This window comes from Dermacentor variabilis, chromosome 11 (genome assembly GCF_050947875.1).
Source record: "Dermacentor variabilis isolate Ectoservices chromosome 11, ASM5094787v1, whole genome shotgun sequence".
NCBI classification, from domain to species: Eukaryota; Metazoa; Arthropoda; class Arachnida; order Ixodida; family Ixodidae; genus Dermacentor; species Dermacentor variabilis.
The window spans coordinates 4,162,700-4,181,690 of NC_134578.1; the positions used below are offsets into that span (position 1 = coordinate 4,162,700).

At 45.3% G+C, this 18,991-nt stretch overlaps 1 protein-coding gene and 1 long non-coding RNA gene across 3 annotated transcripts in view; one reads left to right on the forward strand and one right to left on the reverse strand.

Moving 5' to 3' along the window:
- The window catches only part of pxb (putative Hedgehog signaling attenuator pxb), a 302,842-nt gene that overhangs the window by 26,257 nt on the left and 257,594 nt on the right, over positions 1-18,991 (forward strand). The window lies entirely within an intron of this gene.
- LOC142564555 (uncharacterized) lies at positions 4,291-9,583 on the reverse strand. 2 transcript variants are annotated; one of them, XR_012824602.1, is made up of 3 exons: positions 9,207-9,583; positions 8,395-8,508; positions 4,291-6,018 (listed from the first exon to the last, which is right to left on the reverse strand). It is a non-coding gene; the product is annotated as an uncharacterized LOC142564555 (long non-coding RNA). The 2 variants fall into 2 exon arrangements; XR_012824601.1 differs by having other exon boundaries at positions 8,382-8,508.

The window sequence follows — 18,991 nt, forward strand, 5'->3', positions numbered from 1 at the left end:
TAAACTGTCTGCTACTACCAGGTCTTGTAAATACTCATATAGGGTCGTCACTTCAGTGAACAAGTCTTCGAGGTCACACGAAGTTTCTTGAAGTGCAACTGGTTTTGAAGTATATATATATATATATATGGGGCTCGTAAGGCTGGTCGGGACCACCCTCCCGCCTGGAGAAATGAAAATTTTCCGCCTATACGTGGGCCGATCCCGAATATATGCAATGGCTGAGGTGCAGTTCGCCGTTAAGGGGCCCACATAAAAAGCTCCGCTGGTCATCCTTCTACGCAGAGTTGAAGGACACGAAGTTTTTGTTCAACTTATGCGTTTTGCCTGCCCCAACTTTCCCGCGGTGAAATGCGCGAATAAGCGTTTGCTTGCTCGTGCCCAAGAATTAGCACAGTGTACTTCTCTCTAACGGCACGTTGTCGACTCGTAGCTCGCAGATTCATTATTTGGCCTGCAGGTGCAGTGAGCGTTGATGATCCGTTAACGTGTTCGCTTGCTGCATGTTTCCTTTTCTTGCAACATACACCACTGAATACGCTACGACCTTTCAAAGCAATATGTCGAGCCGTCGCGGCGGCGCGCGAGCTTACTGTGACGTCCGCAAACACAAGCGGCGGCCAAGCGATGCAGTCTCGTGTTCGTCGCGATCTGAAGTGGGAGAAGGCAAGGCTGTATACCCGCTATCTACGCTCGCGCCTGTGCCCGCGATGCGCTGCTGCCAGTGTCGCGAGCCCTCGTCGCTCCAGCTGGTATACCGAGGCTGACATTGCATTCCGAAACGGAAACCTTTGTCACTTCCGCAAGGTGTGCGCTATCGTAGCATCTTGAAGCGACATATAGGCTTAAGAAAACAGTATAGGAAATACGCTCTGGACCGGTGTGTCTTGCTCGATTCTATTCGATTTAATTCTGTTCTGATAACGTATACGCGGAGCTCAGACTACTGAACAAGTGCTAAAACTAAAAAAAAGAATATGAATGGTAGTAGTAGGTGGTCGTTTGTTTTTCCCTCCTGACAAAAAAAAAAAAGAAGACCAAAAAAAGTAAAGAAGGAAATTCGCTGCTGGGCCGCCGCACTCTGTGTACCTGTCTGTCTCATTCTGCAGCCACGCTGACACTTTAATGGCTGCCAGCAGTGTGGTCGAGGACAAGGCGAGCAGAGAGGCGACTGTTTACGCGTGGCGTGTACGTCAGTAAACGATAGCTCATTTGTAATATGTCGCTTCGGTGAGTGTTTGCCACATGTAGGGCCCCGCACTCCATCATTAGCCGTTTCTGTCGTGGAATAGAAACGTTCCACTATCCGGCCTCGCTAGAGGTCACAAGCGATGCGCCTTTGGCGCCGCAAACTCGCTAACTTCGCGCGGGTTCGGCCAGAAGACGCCACTGCGGCGCCCGATTCCAGGGCTCCGCTGCTGTAACCCCGTGACGCGTGGTGCGTGTCTGCACGGTGGTAGCGTGTAGTGCTTGCTACTATACGTAAGCGCAATCACCGCGCTGTTGTCACCGCTGCGATCAATATGCTAAGCGGCGACTCGCTTCATGAGCTTTGGCGCTGGCCAGAGCCACTCGCTTGCCGCCGTGGTGGGCGTGGTCTCTCGGGGCCGGGTCATGCAGACGTGGCTGTGATGGTGGCGGTGATACAGCGCGTTCAGGTGCTGCGCGCTTTCTGCCTCCCTGCGCACACGGCCAGTTCTCCCTTACAGTCCTCCTTCGTGAGGCCGCAAAAATTTTATTTCGAGAGAACGTTCTCGTTGGACGCAGGTTGCGAGGACACTTGAGGAGTAAAAAAGAATTCACCAACGATTACGATACCCCCTAATGCGAAATTTGAGCGCAGCTCTGTACGTGTTTTCATTCGCGATATATTGGCTGGCGCGGACGATCTGTCTCGTGCGGGACATTGCAAACGGAGCGAAGTGTGGCGCGACTGCTTCGCTAATCGGTTGATCGCGAGAATCAGCGCGTGGGTGACGCATGGGTGCGATATAGCAGCCGCCGCAGACAGACCTCCGCTCATGCAACGCTTTGTTTTCATATATGGTATCGATGGACACGCGGTGGACATGCCTTATCGATGGCGTCATCGGTGAACAGACGATTCGCGCTACTCTGGCGCCATCTCGTAAGGATCGTCGCCGCAGAACGCGTCTTGCGCGGCACTAACGCTTTTCTTCTCACGTTTTCGCCATACCCTCCTCCTCTGCTCCTCGCGCTCTCTTCGCTATCGCCGTCTTTTTCGGAACAACTAAGGCAGTATACATGGCACAATGCGTAACAGGATTGTAAAAACCATGTTCTATTATGTTCTCTCTTAGGTGTATGTTGTCTGACTTGCGGTTTTTATAGCGCATGGTTTAGCGCTGTGAATGCGTGATAAATAGTGGCTGTACGTTCTAGCATGTGGATAATAATAATATTTGGGGTTTTACGTGCCAAAACCACTTTCTGATTATGAGGCACGCCGTAGTGGAGGACTCCGGAAATTTTGACCACCTGGGCTTCTTTAACGTGCACCTAAATCTAAGCACACGGGTGTTTTCGCATTTCGCCCCCATCGAAATGCGGCCGCCGTGGCCGGGATTCGATCCCGCGACCTCGTGCTCAGCAGCCCAACACCATAGCCACTGAGCAACCACGGCGGATTAGCATGTGGATAGAGTAATTAGATTCGATGTTCAGTTGCTTACGCAATAAATGTTGTTTACTATACAATAAATACGCATTTATTCTACGAAAAAGCACGTATACATTGTGATGGTATACCGACCGTGAAGAAGCAGAAACAGGAGTACGGGATCCAACTTCTTGTATGGCGTACTTGTACCCGGGAATCACAGCAACAGACATCGAAATGACGAGCACATGTCGGCTCTGTTACAGTACGTAGTCCATTCCAGTGGAATCGCTGCTGCACCCGTAGGTTCGAGGTTGTATTACACTACTCGCGACGTGCATGAAAACAGTGTATACGTGGCAATGTGCTAAATGTGCATAATGTACCCTAAGTGGTTCCGAAACGCGGCTAATTCTGACGTACTATATATACAGGGTGTCCCAGCTAACGTTAGCCAGTTTAAGAATATGCAAATGCCACGTAGCTGGACAGAACAAAGGTAATTTTGTTTGCCGTCGCTTGGACATAATGAAACAATCTTTTTCATTCCGGCTAAATAGATAATTAGTCTTAATTCATTTTTCAAATATTATAGTTAGGTGAAAAGTGTCAATGAAGAAATTGTAGAGCGACATGAAACACTCCCGATACAGCTTTCTTTTGTTTAATACGTGCTACATAAGAGGGTTTTTCCGAGCGTGAAAGAGGCCCCTGAATGTGCCTCGAGCGGCCAGTCGCGCGGTAATATTGCGTGCGTTTGCGGGCTTCTTTCACTCTTGGAAAAGCACTTTTATGTAGCACCTATTGGGCAACAGAAAGTTGCATCGGGAGTTCTTCATGTCGCTCTATAATTTTCTCATTTACACCTCTAATTTAATTATAATATTTGAGAAGTTGATTAATTAAGACTAATTATCGAATTAGGCGGAATGAAAAAAAATTGTTTGACTATCTTCAAGGGACGGCAAACAAAATTACCTTTGTTCTGTCCAGCTACGTGGCATTTTCATGTTTCTAAATTCTGGCTTAAGTTCGCCCGGTACATTAAATTACGCCCGGTATAACCTACGGTGTAATGTTCTATGGTGTAATGACTGTGGTGTGCCCTTACAAAGATTTTTAATGTGTTTTTTTAGAAAGTCTTTTGAATGTTCTCTATAGAACTCTATTGTGTTTATTTTGATTGCCTATAGAATTTTCCTATAGAGTTTCAAAAGTTATTTGGCCACCGCATTCTTATAGGAACTCTAAAGACGCATTTCTATAGAATATTTCTATCGAGTTGCTTTAAAGATGCTAAAGACAAATTTCTATAGAATATTTCTATCGAGTTTCTTTAGAGATGCTAAAGACAAATTTCTATAGAATATTTCTATCGAGTTTTTTTAGAGATGCTAAAGGCAAATTTCTATAGAATATTTCTATCGAGTTGCTTTAGAGATGCTAAAGGCAAATTTCTATAGAATATTTCTATCGAGTTGCTTTAGAGACGCTAAAGACAAAATTCTATAGAATATTTCTATGCAGTTGCTTTCGAGTACCTACAAGCAAATGCCTATAAAAGCTAGGCCGATATGTGTAAAGAACTTGCAATTTACCAAAGTTCTACTGTAGGCAATAAGGACTACAGTAAATGCAGTGGCAAAATAATTGGTGCTACAACCACAAAGTATTCAGTTTGAAATGTTTATTGCACTTCAGACTAGATACATACTTCATATATGTGACATACACGCTTCAGACTAGAACTTGCAACACACAAACTGTAGCTGCCAACATGCTTCTCAGGTCAAGCTGGTGGTGCAAACACGCAAAACATGAGGTAAAAGAATCAGTGGCAGACTTGATTACAGTTGACACCTGGCAATAACAGGCTTGACTAGGACAAGAAACCATACCATTAAAACTGCAAAAGGAGTGCCTGTTCCAGCAGTGCACATTGAACGGTTGGATACTAAAGCCTGAAAATAGACTGATATGAATGTGCACTGCAATGTTGTGTCAGCCTGACGAAACGACACAGCATTTTAGTTTGTTTAAGTGCAAAAATAACACTGGCAGTCGCTGCAAAAATGTGGCAAATAATGGCTTTCACAGATAAGTACACCATATACCGAAACCACACAGCATATTAGTCTATGTTTATGTGTAAAATTAGCACTGGCAGGCCCTGCAAAAATGTGGCAAACAGTGGTTTTCATAGAGCAGTACAGCATATATCGTACAAAGTTTAAAAGCTTGTATTTCGTTGTAAGGGAAACAATTTTGAGATCAGAGCCAATATTCTAATTAGGGTGAGAAATACAAACCAGACCGACACACGCAATGACTAAAAAAGATTTAGCTCAGGAGCTCCTATGTAATGCACATAAACAGTAAAATAGTTTTTCTCGGCAACTATGGAATCAAATTTGATGAGGTTTGATACATCTAAAAATGTTTAAATCATAGTTTTACATTAAAACCATGAATATTTATTAAAATTTGCTGAAAATAGCAAAACTTGAAGGAAAAGGACTGAGTTTGCAACGGTAAAAAAATAAAGAACAACTAGCACAAGTTCGTTAATTCTGTAAATTTTCCTACTCAAATACATCCAAAATACAGAAATACTTTTGAGACAACCACAGCACTAATTTGAAGTTTGTGGCATTTGAGAATTCAACTTGTTGCAGAAAGAACTATTTGGCAGGTTTAAGAAAAATAACACCACGAAGCTTACTAATCCCCGTCTCTGTGCCAGAAAGAGATATCACAGTTCTGCAGACTCCATCTGCTATGTCTAAAGTCAACAAACTTTATATATGAATTTACAGCTTACATGAAATTGTTGCAATGTTTGAGAGTTTCGCACATCTACTCATAAATTAGTGATTGTATATTAGAGCAGCATATGGTCTCTCTAATTTGCCAGATTAAATTATGGTATTAGGTCCAACAGAAATGTGATCTCATTTTTTAGTTATGAGTAAGATTTGTTAACCTTACTGCTCTGTTTCTTCAAAATTTGCAGTTTTCATGAATTCGTATCAAAAGCAGACTAGTTGTCTGAAAATGTTTTATCATGGTACTGTGCTACGTGAATTATGCTTTTTCAAATAACATGTTTACTTTGATGCAATGATATTTCTTTATTTTATCTGATTCCTTGCTGAAAAACTGCACAGTATTCACGAGATATGAATAAATAAATATTAAGTGAATAAGTAAACAAATAAATATTGCGGTTTGTCTTATCATTCCACCACCAGCATGACCTGTATGGAGCTTTGGCTACTGCTCACATGTTGCAAGTTCATTCTTACATGATCACCTGCTATTTCACTTCCCAGGAAAGGAGCGAGGAAAGGCTAGTTTTTGGCCTCATTTGGTCCGTCTAGTAACGGCGACACTGGAGCCTGGAAAATACAATTGAAATTAATTTTCAAAAGGTGTAATGAACATTCAGCCATAATGTATTAGCAGGCACAAACACGCCACAAATATCTATATAGTTGTAGCATTATGCTAAGTTTCATTTCAGTATTTCAGAAAAAAATTATAACAGAAAAGTGGCAGAACACCCCACCTCCCCACCACTCTGCCAAACAGCGGCAGTTCTTTTGAGAATCATTTTTGACAATATCTTTACTTTCCCAAGATACTGTGACATCAGCACTGGTCCAATGTGCCTGGCAGTAGAATATCATTGCTGATGACAAAAAGCATCTCCAAACGACAACAGCTTAGTCACACATTAATCTCATCTTGCAATGACAACACATTCCCCATTTATAAGATAAGCAAGCAGGAACACCCATGAGCTAAGAGTCCTATACAGACGTCACACTGTGCGTAGGAAAGAAATTTTTTGAAAAGAAGGGAATGACCTACTGGCTTCTATTGCTGAGCGGTAGACAAAATTAATATTCCATCCACTGTTAGCCATAGTTGGTATGTACTATGCTTAATATGCCAATAATAAATTTCTCACATGGAGCTTGAGCAATCATGATGATGCATGCAAGTATCCATTGTATGGGGAACAATAATGTTTTAAGTTGTTTTCGCAAATTATGATGGATAACTGCCAATTAGTGGTATTTGGAACACAGTCGCAGTGTCACTGTCAGATACAATGGACACAGTATATTCGTGCTTTTTGAGTTATTGAAACGATTAGTTTCTAATCTAGTACAGGTATGTACACTGATATGTATCCTAAACGCAATGATAAGACTTCCCAATTGCAATTGAAAAGTTAATTCAGTTTTAATTAAAAAGGGTCCTTCTTGCAACATGGCATGTGAAAAACAGAAAACAAAAATTATACTAATCATGTCTCTTTGAAAATTGATTGCATAACTGCTCTGTAGGTCAAGCAGAAAATTTAACAAGAAATAACGTGCCTAAAACTAGTTGCAACAAACAAATTTGTTCCTACGAAGGTTGCAGACAATTCAGTAAACAGATTGTGACCCAGTCTTTTTATGTGGCATTCCTCAGCGAATTTGTTGGTCAATTGGTTGCCGCAGCTGAACAAAACAGATGAACAGTCTAAATCTGGCGTGCAGCCCCAGTCCCATCGGTGCATGGTCAAGTGGGACGAACATACTGATCCGGGGAGTGAATTATGGTGCTGTCTTAGGCACGTGTTGAGGCACCGGCCAATCTGCTGCATGTACATTTGACCAAATATACACATGATCACAAGAATAGACTACACTACCTCTGACAGACACAAGACAAATTTAGTGGTATCTAAGCAAGCCTTTCTTGTCGGGGTGCCTATATGCACAGCAGTGTGCAAGAGAATTGAGAAAGGCAAGCAGGCAAGGGAGGCTTGCTCGGTGAAAGATACCACCAAAATTGGCATGTGTGTCACAGGCAGCGTACTCTATCCCTTTCACATGTGGTCAAGTGTACATCGGGCAAACTGGCCGGTATCGTATGTGTATAAGAGACCACCATATTTCATTCAAAAGACCAGTATGGTCATCCAACTTGGCCGTACATTTCCACAACGGGGCTTCATGTTGGATTACAATCGTTCATCTGTTTTCATCCACTGTAAAAATTGACAAGTGAAATCGATGAGGCATACCACATATATAGTAAGACATGTGAGTGAGCCGCCATTTTTAATGCAACAAACAAAAAAGGCATCCTGTGTAGGTCACAAGGTATCCATATCAGTCTGTGCCTATGTACTACTGAAGTAAATGCAGCATAGTAAATACTGACCATCATAGTAATTTTCAAGAAATTAAAGCTCACCAAATGTGTATTTTGCAGTGGCTGTTACTAAGGGAACAGAGAAGTAACTGTAAAGATATAAGTGATAAACAAAGGTGTGCACACTACGTGCTTAGACCTGTGACATATTTAGTCCACTACACTTCGAATTCCTACATGCACAGAAAACTGCACGAGATTGTAGCACAAACAGAAAAAAAATTATGCAAATAAGGGGTACAGCATAGGAAATAGTTTTCAAAGAATAAAACCACAATAAAAAGTCATAAATACACTACGTACAAAGCAAAAATTATATTTAACTTGCAGGTAAGCAACTTACGCAAAAGAAATACTAAACATCAGGAAAGGTTAGGTATAGTTTTACACAGAACACAATAATGTGGGCATAATGGCTATGTACACAAATAGGTAGCAAGTTCAATAAGGTTGCATAAATATTTAGTCTCTTTAGTAAGCTGCAGTATGGAATGTGTTGACAAAATTCACCATGAATGACACCAAGCCCCCTTTTTGGAACACATACATTTCATACACACCTGACATGACCATCCAGATCACACGCCATGCTGCTGCAGCCATATATCCACAGGGTCTGCATTTCTGGGGGCTCCTCGATCTTGTAGTTTATGTTGTGGGTCACGGCCTCGCCACTACAAAATGAGGTCTATGTTAGCTTATAGCAGTGGCACAATAAAGCTGTGATATCATGAAAACATGCAATCAGCACCTAAAAGGGTCATGAAAACAATGTCTGCACTAATGTGGAAACAGAGCAAATGCTTGAAATTATCGAATGTCATGACAATAGGGACCTCTACATCAAATAAAGTTTTGGACGCGCCGCAGCAGCAGATTACAATCTAATCTTAATGTTTTTTCCATTACTTAGTATAGGCAACGTTCCCCTGTCATGTTTAGTTAAGTCAGTTATGTCAACACATCTTGTCTTGGAAATAAAGCTGTACTAGTAGCAAGCTGTGATTGGCTTACATTTTTTCCCTAGAACTGTTCGTTAGCCAAAAACCTCGTAAGCAGAGATGAAGAGGTAGACGGGTCGTTACTATGCAACTTTAGCAGACAGGCGGGAGCTCACGCACAGCTGCACAAGGTGAACACGATTTCCGAAACTTTTCTCAGCGGAAGCAAACGCTTATCAGGATTATCAATTCCGCACTGTGGCAATAGAGTTCCGTACACAATTTTTACAACCAGCGCGTAGCAAGTATCAGCACAGGGTTCACTGTTGACGGTGTTCCACTTGCTACGTTCGCAAGGCACTCTATACACACACGGGAAGCACACACAACACGGATGAACGCACGTGTAGTTGGCGAGCACGATTGCTTACCGTTTCAACAGTACGGCGAGGTCGAAAGGCGCTCTCCAAGTTTCCAGTGATGCGTCTGCGATCCGCTGGGTAGTGGACGAGCTGAGGCACGCTAATAATACGCATTACTTCTTTGCGCCGTCCACCAAGCTTTCCACGACAACCAGCGGAGACAAAGGGAACGCACTCCACGGCATGAAAATCGTTGGTCCACATTTAGCTGGCGCGCCACGCATACGGCGTGCTTACAGCGAGACTCAAGCCATCTTCTGGCACTTTCGTGCTCGCGAACTACGTCTCATTTCATTACAGCAAACCTAATAACACACGATCAAACAAACACATCGATGCAGCTCGCACAACAACCGTTGAAGACGGAGCAATTACAACACGCCGTACCTTCGTATTCTACCTGTCGCGTTGAATACGAAAATACCGGCGCTGCCAGTGCCGTCTGTATAATAGTGCGGCTGTTGTGGCCTCCGTGATTCTTACAATAATACCCACTACAGCAGGTTTTGTGCCGTTTTGGGCCGAACTACATACATATGGTGCTAGACAAGAAGAAACATTGACATGCTCATATTGTGTGCTATAGTTTAGGGCAGAAATAAATTACATGCAGTATTCTTGCTTTTGAATCGTTTATGCCACATGTAGTCAGCAAAAAGCATGGCCTTCAAGATTCGGACAATTTACCCTGCGTAAGCTATTGCTGGGGTGTGATTTTAACGATTTCAACCTCGGTCACTGGCCTTAAAACCCTAACTGACTTTATGCGCAGCCGTTACCTGCACTACATGCGCCCTCACTTCCTTTCTCATTGAAGTAACTTCCTGCTGTCGTTTAAATGTAGCCCAGAAATTGTCCACATAACCTCGGAGGTACACATGTGCAGTGTGTGATGTTTCCGTGCGCTTGTGTCCGTCGCACAGCAACATAATTTATATACGATGATTTTTAATTTTACCCGTGAGGCACAGGTTACGCTTATGTGTTCCCTATCTTGCTTTCGTGGCGATGTGCTTATCATGCGCGGATCGCGCTCATGTGGTCCGTGACTTTTCAAGATTCCTTGAAAAAAAAAATCGTTTCTGCAGCGTGCATTTGTCGCATTTGAGTGGTGTGTGCCAGAAATGTGCGGCGGCGTTCGATGTGTTTCCGCCCCAAGTGCTGCAGTCACTGCATGCCAGCAAATAGATATGACGCGATTGCTAAGGCGCAGTTTTGCTTAGTGTTTCTTGGTATACATCTTTGTGATTTACCTGCATATGCGATATAAATTACCACAATGCGCGCTTCCGTTATATTTCTTTGGTTTTCCTAATTTCGATTAGTGTGATGTTTGCCTTCGTCAATGAGTGTCTTTTTAACGATGCTCTTACTTCATAGTAAAAAACCTCGGAAATGCCGATTGCAAGAACCAGCGTCTTCCAGTGCCTTCCAGTGTGAAATCAGCGCGTTGTTATTTTATTTTTTTTTTTTTTAAGCACTGGATCGCACTGGGTACGCTGGCGCTCGCTGGGACTCACTCGAGACCAGTGAGAACGCTGGATAAGAGCTGGGCAATGCTGGGTCACACTGGAAGAGACGGTCGCATTGGAAACTGCGCTGGTTGTGTTTGTGCCGCGCTGGCTCCAGTACGCAAGGACGAGCGCTGCTGAATATTAAATGCTTTATACAATTTCATCACTTCATACTAGTCTCTTGTCCTAAATAACGCTATATCTTAGGGTCATAGAACTATTTCGTGTCGCAGCATGGAATAAAGGTGCGTGAGCTGCCTTGTTTATTCCTGCACATGTGACAATGAAAATCACTTTCGTTTTTTGCATTTTGCCTTTTGACAAGGCGGATAGCTAAATTCTTGAACGAAACCATGCAAACGCAGAGGACGCCGCTTTTTTCGTAGTTCGCACGTAACATATGATAGGGAGTTATCGCCATTGTCGCAGTGTTGTGGATTGGACATGAAATCCAGAAGTCGTTCAGACGCGCTCGAACAGACCCCGAGTTCGAAGCCTACCGCTGCTTGATATTATCGCACCGATAACAAGGCTGAGGCGATTCGTGCGCTTCCACTTTCCCTATTGTACTAAAAAGAGTTCTGAGGCTCAAATACACACATTTTAGCTTTCGCCAGCTACCCGCGCCGAGATCAGTCCCCACCGAAGCTTAGGCATAGCGTATCCGCCGAGTCCGTCTGCACGCTATCGGCGCGTCTAACCTCAAGAATCAAGGAGTCTAACAAGGATAAATTACTTTATATTTCAGATTTCGCATCGGTGCTTTTAAATAAACAATTTTTTCATGTCTACAGTGCCAGCACAAGAAGTGAGGAGCGCCGATGTGACGCGTCATAAACGCAGGTATATGTGCTGTCGCCGAAGGCTCCCAGCACTAGCCTGCGCTTTTCTGACGAATATATATGACTAGACAGACGTGTAGACTGAAAGACATCACTGAACTAAGAAAACATAGCATACCCCTCGCGTGAAGAACAAGAAACGGCTATCGAAATCGGCAGTAACAGCCCATTTATGCAGCGTCCCGGGTCGGTGGTTCATTTAGGACTTTTTTCGAAGTTAAAATACCAATCGCAAGTGAAAGTCGATGTTATGGCACTTCCGAGCACACTATTGAATACGGAAAGCAAATTTTTCTTTGTGGTACAGGCGTGAGTTTTAGTTGCTGGGCGATAGCGCATCTACCACGTCTGTGCAAGACTTCTCTCTGTGAAACTAAAAGTGCTTCTCGATTTTGGTATGCTAAATTATCCGCCCGTGTTCGTATGCTGGCGTGGCGTAGCGGTAGTGATCCGGGCTGGGGATCTGCAGGTGCGACGATCGAATCCTGGTCAGAGCACTTCTGTTTTTACATGTTCTTTTTTTCGTTTTTCATTGCACTAAAACGCTCTCTGTTGCTTTCTCTATTCAAAAAATACATACGGTGTCTAGGCACCGCGTATTTAACGCGCTAGAGCTGTTTTTCGCACCAGTAACCAGCGCCTCCCAGTACGCCGCGCTTGCCCAGCGCCCCATGCATCCAGCGCGCGGCACTGGACCCATAATCCGGCGATGCACTGGATACTGGGTACTGTTTATAGAGTGAAAATATAGAGCCGTTCTTAGACAGGCCGCACTTTAGCTTCTTTAATGTCCTATAAACGTTCCTTTATAGAACTCAGTACATATGCCATATGATGGCACATTTTTAGAACGGGAATGGAGAGCCAGTCTAGAGACAGGCCGCATTAGAAGTTCCGAAAACGTACTATAAATTTTTCTATAGAATTTGGTGCATAAGATGTCAACACGACCTCTATAGAATTATTATGGTGGATGTAGAGCCATTCTATAGACAGGCCGCATTAGAAGTTCTGAAAAGGCTCTATAAACATTTTTTTCTGTAGAATTTGGCACATAAGATGTTAATACGACCTCTATAGAACGTTTCTGAAAACGTTCAATAAAAATTTTTCTATAGAATTTGGTACATAAAATGTCAATACGACCTCTATAGAACATTTATGGAGGGTGAATGGAGAGTCGGTCTATAGACAAGCCGCATTAGAAGTGTTAAAAACTTTCTATAGACATTATTTTATAGAATATTGTACATATGATGACAATAAACCCTCTATAGACTGCTTATAGAGCGTGAATGGAGAGTCAGTCTATAGAAAAGCCGCATTAGAAGTGTTAAAAACTTTCTATAGACATTATTTTATAGAATTTAGTACATATGATATCAATACACTCTCTATAGAACATTTATAGAGAACGAATGGAGAGCCATTCTATAGACAGGTCGCGTTAGAAGTTTTAAAGACATTCTATAAAAATTACTTTATAGAATTCAGTACATAGGACGTCAATACATCCTCTATTGCACATCTATTGTGTGTGAAATGACTTGTTTCTATAGAAAGGTTTCTATAGACTTCTTATAGAGATTCTATGCAGACGACTCTATAGATCGCGAGTTCCTATAGAGTCCCTTTTGACTCCATAGGAACTCATTAGGAGTTCTAAAGGAACTCTAAATCCATTTTCATAAGGGTGATGCTCTTCTGCGTTTTTGGGAGAGCTGCAGGAATGGTTGTGCGCAGTTGCTGTTCGCATTCGTTTGCGCCTCTTCACCGCAATTTGCCTCGTAAGTACGAATAGTTGGTCTGATTTTGTTGAAGCGTTTGCTTCAAAACAGGCGTAGCGCTGGAAATACAATTAATTAACGTCCACAAAGGTGCACCCAACCGCCGTCAGTCGGCGCAAGAGAACGCGCACTGCACGAAAGTAGCACACTGTAGCTTTCCAAGATTTTTTAAATAAATCTAGCATCTATAAGAAAAATACATGTTACACTATCCACACGTAACGATAATGTTTGGCTTCGCCCTAAATTTCGAAATAATTATATAGTTCAGTCATTACAGCATAGTCTGCCATTTATTCTAAATGAGCATAAATGTCTGATCAGTTACGGCGTAAAAGAACTGAGAATGTATTTTCTATCCAAAGAATGAATGACTGTGTATGTTTGCCTTTTGTTTTGCAAGTACTGTTTCACATGAACATGTATGTATTCTATTTTTCTGAATATTCTGGTGTTTTAAACTTCTTTTGTTTGTATTGTGATATGTTCACAATTATAGATAAAGTTATTACACATATTTCGAAATCATATGCTGTAGATTTCTTAATTACCCTCACGGTACTGTATAATTCATTGTTCTTCGCATTTCTTGATGTCATGGACAGTACCTGTTGCTGTACATCAATACAGCCTTGTAGAGGGGGTCATGGGCCTAGTCAAGCTGTCGAGACAGCTTTAAGCTCTTCACCCTTTCCAGGACCTATTATTTCTGGAAAAATAAAAAAAAATGAATTGAACTGAATTGAATTTAAAGTACCGACATATTGCGTCGAACGTGGCCATCCGAAAAGAATGCTTCGCTCTCGTTTGAGCACGTACTCTGGCGAATAGCCACGACGGCGATAGCTTGTCGAACGGTTTAGACGTCGACCAGGCTGAAGCTGGTTGGCCACCTTGTGCCGGGAGAGGAGGAAAGGGCGCCGAAAGGACCGGAGAACTTCGCCGCGTGCACGCACACGCAATGAAGCGTCCAATCAATCGCGAGTGGCCGCATAGGCTGCCGGTGCACCTCGAAAAACGCAGCAGTGCTTTTGTGGCTTTTGCAGAAGCAGGAAGCTACTCGGCCCCATGATGTTCCTGTCTGTAAATGGCCTGTCTCTTTAAGTGCTGTACAAAAGGCAAGCCTCTGATCCTCGTTTAATGTGCAGTCACACGGGACGTGTGTTACGGTCTTTCTATACGCCACATAATTGGCACTGTTCGATATTCAATTTTTTTAGTAATGAATACGCGTTCGTAAAAGAAACGCCTGCTCGCAGGCAACAAAGTAGCGTTTCTTAAAGGAGTGCTGACACAAAATTTTAAGCGGTGATAGCGCGTGAGATCTATTTATGTGGGCACACACGCACGTCGTCTGCAAAATATCAACGGCGAATATAGCTTACAACATATTTAAAATAAATTTTTAAGTATACGTGCGCGCAGCCAACCGGAAAACGCAGCACCTCACGACATCGAGGAAGGATCGTAAACAACCAAGGAAACGCTACGTCACGAATTTTCGTTCGCTGCCATGCTGCTTGCACGTGCTCTTCTCAGTTGTAGTGGGACGCTCTCCGTGTCGCTGCAACTGCACAGTTGAGCGGCACTTTTTGTCGTGTCCGCAGATTTGCCCAGCACCGTCGGCTTGACTGCGCTGCACTGGCCATGCGCGCATTGCAAGTACAGCACAATGCCGCGTATGTACTGCGTCGTTGACTTCCGCTGAACACGTTCAGGGTTGGGAACAGCGATGCGTCGTTCTCCCCACGATAGCCTTCACTGGCAGAAGCGGACACGCTACTGTTAAATACCGTGCAGGCCACGACGTTCTGCGCCGGTTTGTCGTGTCTTAGTGGAAAGCGGTCGATGCGAGGGTCTTCAGGTTCGTCCTCGCTGTCGCCGGCCGCAATATCCGAGTAGGCGCTTTCTAGTGCATCGAATGGAAAGTGATCGGCCACGTCTAATGCGGTGGCGACTCCCGCCTGCAGGAAATCGTCGCCGCTGGACTACGAAAAGGGCGACGACGATCGTGGCGAGGACATTGCAAAGCACGTGCAGGCGTAGCAGACGAACAAGCAAAACGAAGCTCGCGCGCCAGCGTGCACATCAGGGCATACGCCAGAAGTTTTTTGCTATCACGTGCCCAGCTGTGTTTACATTCCTTCTCCGGCCCATGTCGGTGCACTCTGAAACCGAAACTTGGACTGGTCGCTACAGACTCCAAGTAATGACCTGTCGCGCTCTGAAGTATATAAATGAGGTTTCGTGCGTGATCAGTGGGTCATTAGCAACTTATTGAAACAGAAAAAAAAACAGGTCGAATTTTTTTTGTCAGTACTTCCTTAAGACCCTCGGGTAAATGTTATCACTTCATGTAAACACGAATATCTAACCGTGGCTTTTGCGCGATGACTTAGGCGATGTTTCGCGAAAGAGGCGGTGCAGCTTGAGAGCGTTACTATTTTCTCGTTGAGCGATCATTTGCTTATTCACACTGCTAAACCGCGCTGGGCAGCCAGAGGAAGGGGGAAGTCAGCGGAGTGTGGGAAGACAACAGCGCTTCGAACGGGACGGCGATCTCTGGTTCGGAGCAGCGTTACGAGAGCGGCCGTGCATAATGGATGGCGCGCCGCCGTTATGCGTCGCGTCCGCTCTTCCGGCTCTCGGCAGCCAGCTCAATCCGGAGAGCCCGAAGGTCGCTGTCAACTTAATTACCGCGCGACGCTTCGATTACACGGCGCCGCGGCAAAGGGACCGTGTTTGGCCATCGAGCGGACAATGAGCGCGTCGTGGCACACGCACGCCGCGCAGCAGCGCCGACATGCGAGCTGTGCACCGCCACGCTTCGACAAAGGCGCTGTGCGCGCCCACTTACGTCGGCCGGCCAGCGACGTCGGACTTTTGTTAAGCGTGATGGATGGGCCTTCCTCCGGTTTGGCATCGCCGCTCGGTGCATTGGCACTTCGCTCGACCTGCCTACGAGGGGAGAAAAATAAATAAATAAAAGGAGTGCGAGAAAAAAAAGGAAAGAAAACAAGACAGCAAGTCTGTGCAGCTGCGTGCGTCAGGCCGGAACTGGGGTTGACTATAGCTGAGACAACCGCAGGCTGACTTTCCAAAATCACATAAAACCTATTCTCGATTCGTGTACCGTCTAAGCTATCCTAACTGGCCGGTGCAAGAACGCTAGCTAGCGTCATCGTTTAACGGTAACACAACTTCGAGAACGCGGCATCGTTCGTCGTCAACTGGCGCCGGCTGCCCCCGCGAGGGTGCACCGTTTTCAGCGGGAGATCGCGTGCCGCTGCAAGCTTCGAGGAGAAGGTCGTGTTTTGACGGCGCCTCTTTCTCCGCGATATTGGCTCAAGTTTCTTTTTCATTTTTTTCATCTCGCCTTCTTCTTTCTCTTCCGCTGGTCCTTTTGGGGGCACGAGATAAGCGTTCCACTGGCGACTATTACTACCTCTCTCGCGGCGCGTTATAGTCCTAACGAGCCTCCGTGTCCGGTTCTTCTTATTCTTCCTTCTCCTTTCGTTCTTGCTCTCCTCGCGCCGATGGCACCGGCGGCCTTCTATGTTCGGAATTGGGTCACGCGCCGCCCCTTCCTCTTCATCTTCCGAGGACGACTTATTTGGCTGCCTTGTTTGAGCGACGGTGTTTGCACGAGTGTTGCGGGGCGAGATGGAACGAGGTGCCCGGTGGCGTTCTTTCGTTGTGCGCACTCGCATGCTCTAGCGCGTTGACACGCCCGAAAACCTGAAGGGATACGGAAGGAAACGTTTGCCGCCGAGGTCTTTCAACCCGAATGAAAGATTAGGTGCTGAAATTGTTTGAAACAACGTTGTTTTTTGGGCAGAAACGGAAAATAATGAATTTCGTGCATTTATCGCAACATACCGCGTCTAGCGGTCGCACCGTGAACTAGAGGAAGTGACGTTCCTGGAACGTTGTCTGTGCCGGATACCGGCGAACCAGCCATCGCCCGCGTCTCTCATTATGGTCCGTAGAATATTCTATAGGGAACACACCCGCATGGACGGGCGCCGGACGGCACCGAACGACGTCTCGGCAGCGCAGTCGCTGTCGGCCCCATACTTCTTTTCGCAAGCGGAGCATGTGCCACAGTCTCGAAAGGCGCCGTTTGTGTTGTGTGCTGCTTCGTAATGTGATGAGGGAAGCACCTGGCCAAACGCAGGAGAACGCCTCTATGCTGCTGCGCACAGGGCTGTGGGGAAAGTATCGTCGGGCGGGACAAGCCGTCTCATACCTTTCCGGCAGAGCCGAAGCTCCGAAGGACATGGATTCGCGCTGCTCGCTCATTGCAGCCATCGTGGGTACTGTCAAAGCGTGACCGTCTGTGCTCCGAACACCTCGGAGACCGTGACTGTCAGACGAGCGCTGCTTTGCTGCAGAGCTGCGGCATGCCAGCGAAAAGGCAGCGCCGATATCGTGGCGCTATCACTTCTCTAGAAAGCCGAAAGAAGAAAGCAACAGCCAGAGCAAGCGGAGGTGCATTCGAGAAGGCGAAAAGAGTTCTTTTAGTTCATTGTTGCAGAGCGGAAGAAACGAAGAGGAGAATATTTGTGTAGTCGCTTTCACTCGCACCTTGCATGGTTGCGCGCTCACCAAACGCTGAGAGTCGGGCAAGCGCCGCCTGCCCACCTCTGTTGCTGCTGTATGACGTCGCGGCGGCCTGCGCACGGGGTACAGTCGTCCAGAAATACAGCCATCCGTTAAAAAATGTGGGCAATAAACATTGCGTATCGCATCGGTAACGTCTTCAGAGTCGAATTTCGATGCTTCCCTCATTTTTTTTCCATATTTTTGTTCAGTATTCCTTTAAGATGTCTCTTGATGTATAGCCGCAGTACCTCTTTCGTCGCGATGAGGTGTCACTGGATGAGCTAACGATGCAGGAGAAGGCGAGGGGGGTGAAGAAAGGAATCTTCTACCAGTTATTTGTCAGAGGTGGCTGTTGTAGCGAAAATGCGCGGAATTTTCATCAAAATGTTAGTAGTGCCACCGTTTCTTCCTTTCTCTCTCTTTCTTTCTTTCTTTCTTATGTTAAGATTCACTGTTGCACTGTGTTCTCTTGCACTAGCGAACTTGTTACCTTTGTATGTAAATATATGAGGTCCCCCTCTCAGTTTTTCCTCAACGCTGGGACCTCCTGCTACAATATTTCTTTACCATGTATACCGCTTGACCTAGCCAACGTTAGCCAAGGTGTTCAACGAACAAAAAAGGAAGAGATATAGACCGCCGTTTACGATACTCCCTAATGCGAAATTCGAACGTGTTTTCATTTCCCGATGTATTGGTTGGCGCGGACAGTCCGTCTCGTTCGCGCGAGAAGCAGCGCGTGGGTGACGCGTGGGCGCGATTCACAGCAGCCGCCGCAGCCAGACCTCCGCTAATGCAGCGCTTGGTTAACATATATCGTATCGGTGGACTCGCTCCCCGCATGCCTTATCGCTGGAGTCATCGGTGAACGGACGGCAGCGCGCTACGCTAGCGCCATCTCATAACGGTCGTCGCCGCAGAGCCCTCCTTGCGCGGCACTACGCTTTCCTCCTCGCTCTCTCTTCGCTATCGCTGTCATCCATTCCCCGCTGCGCTCCGCGTTCGCTATTCTTTCGCTGTGCTCGTTCGCTCGGTTAACGGCGAGG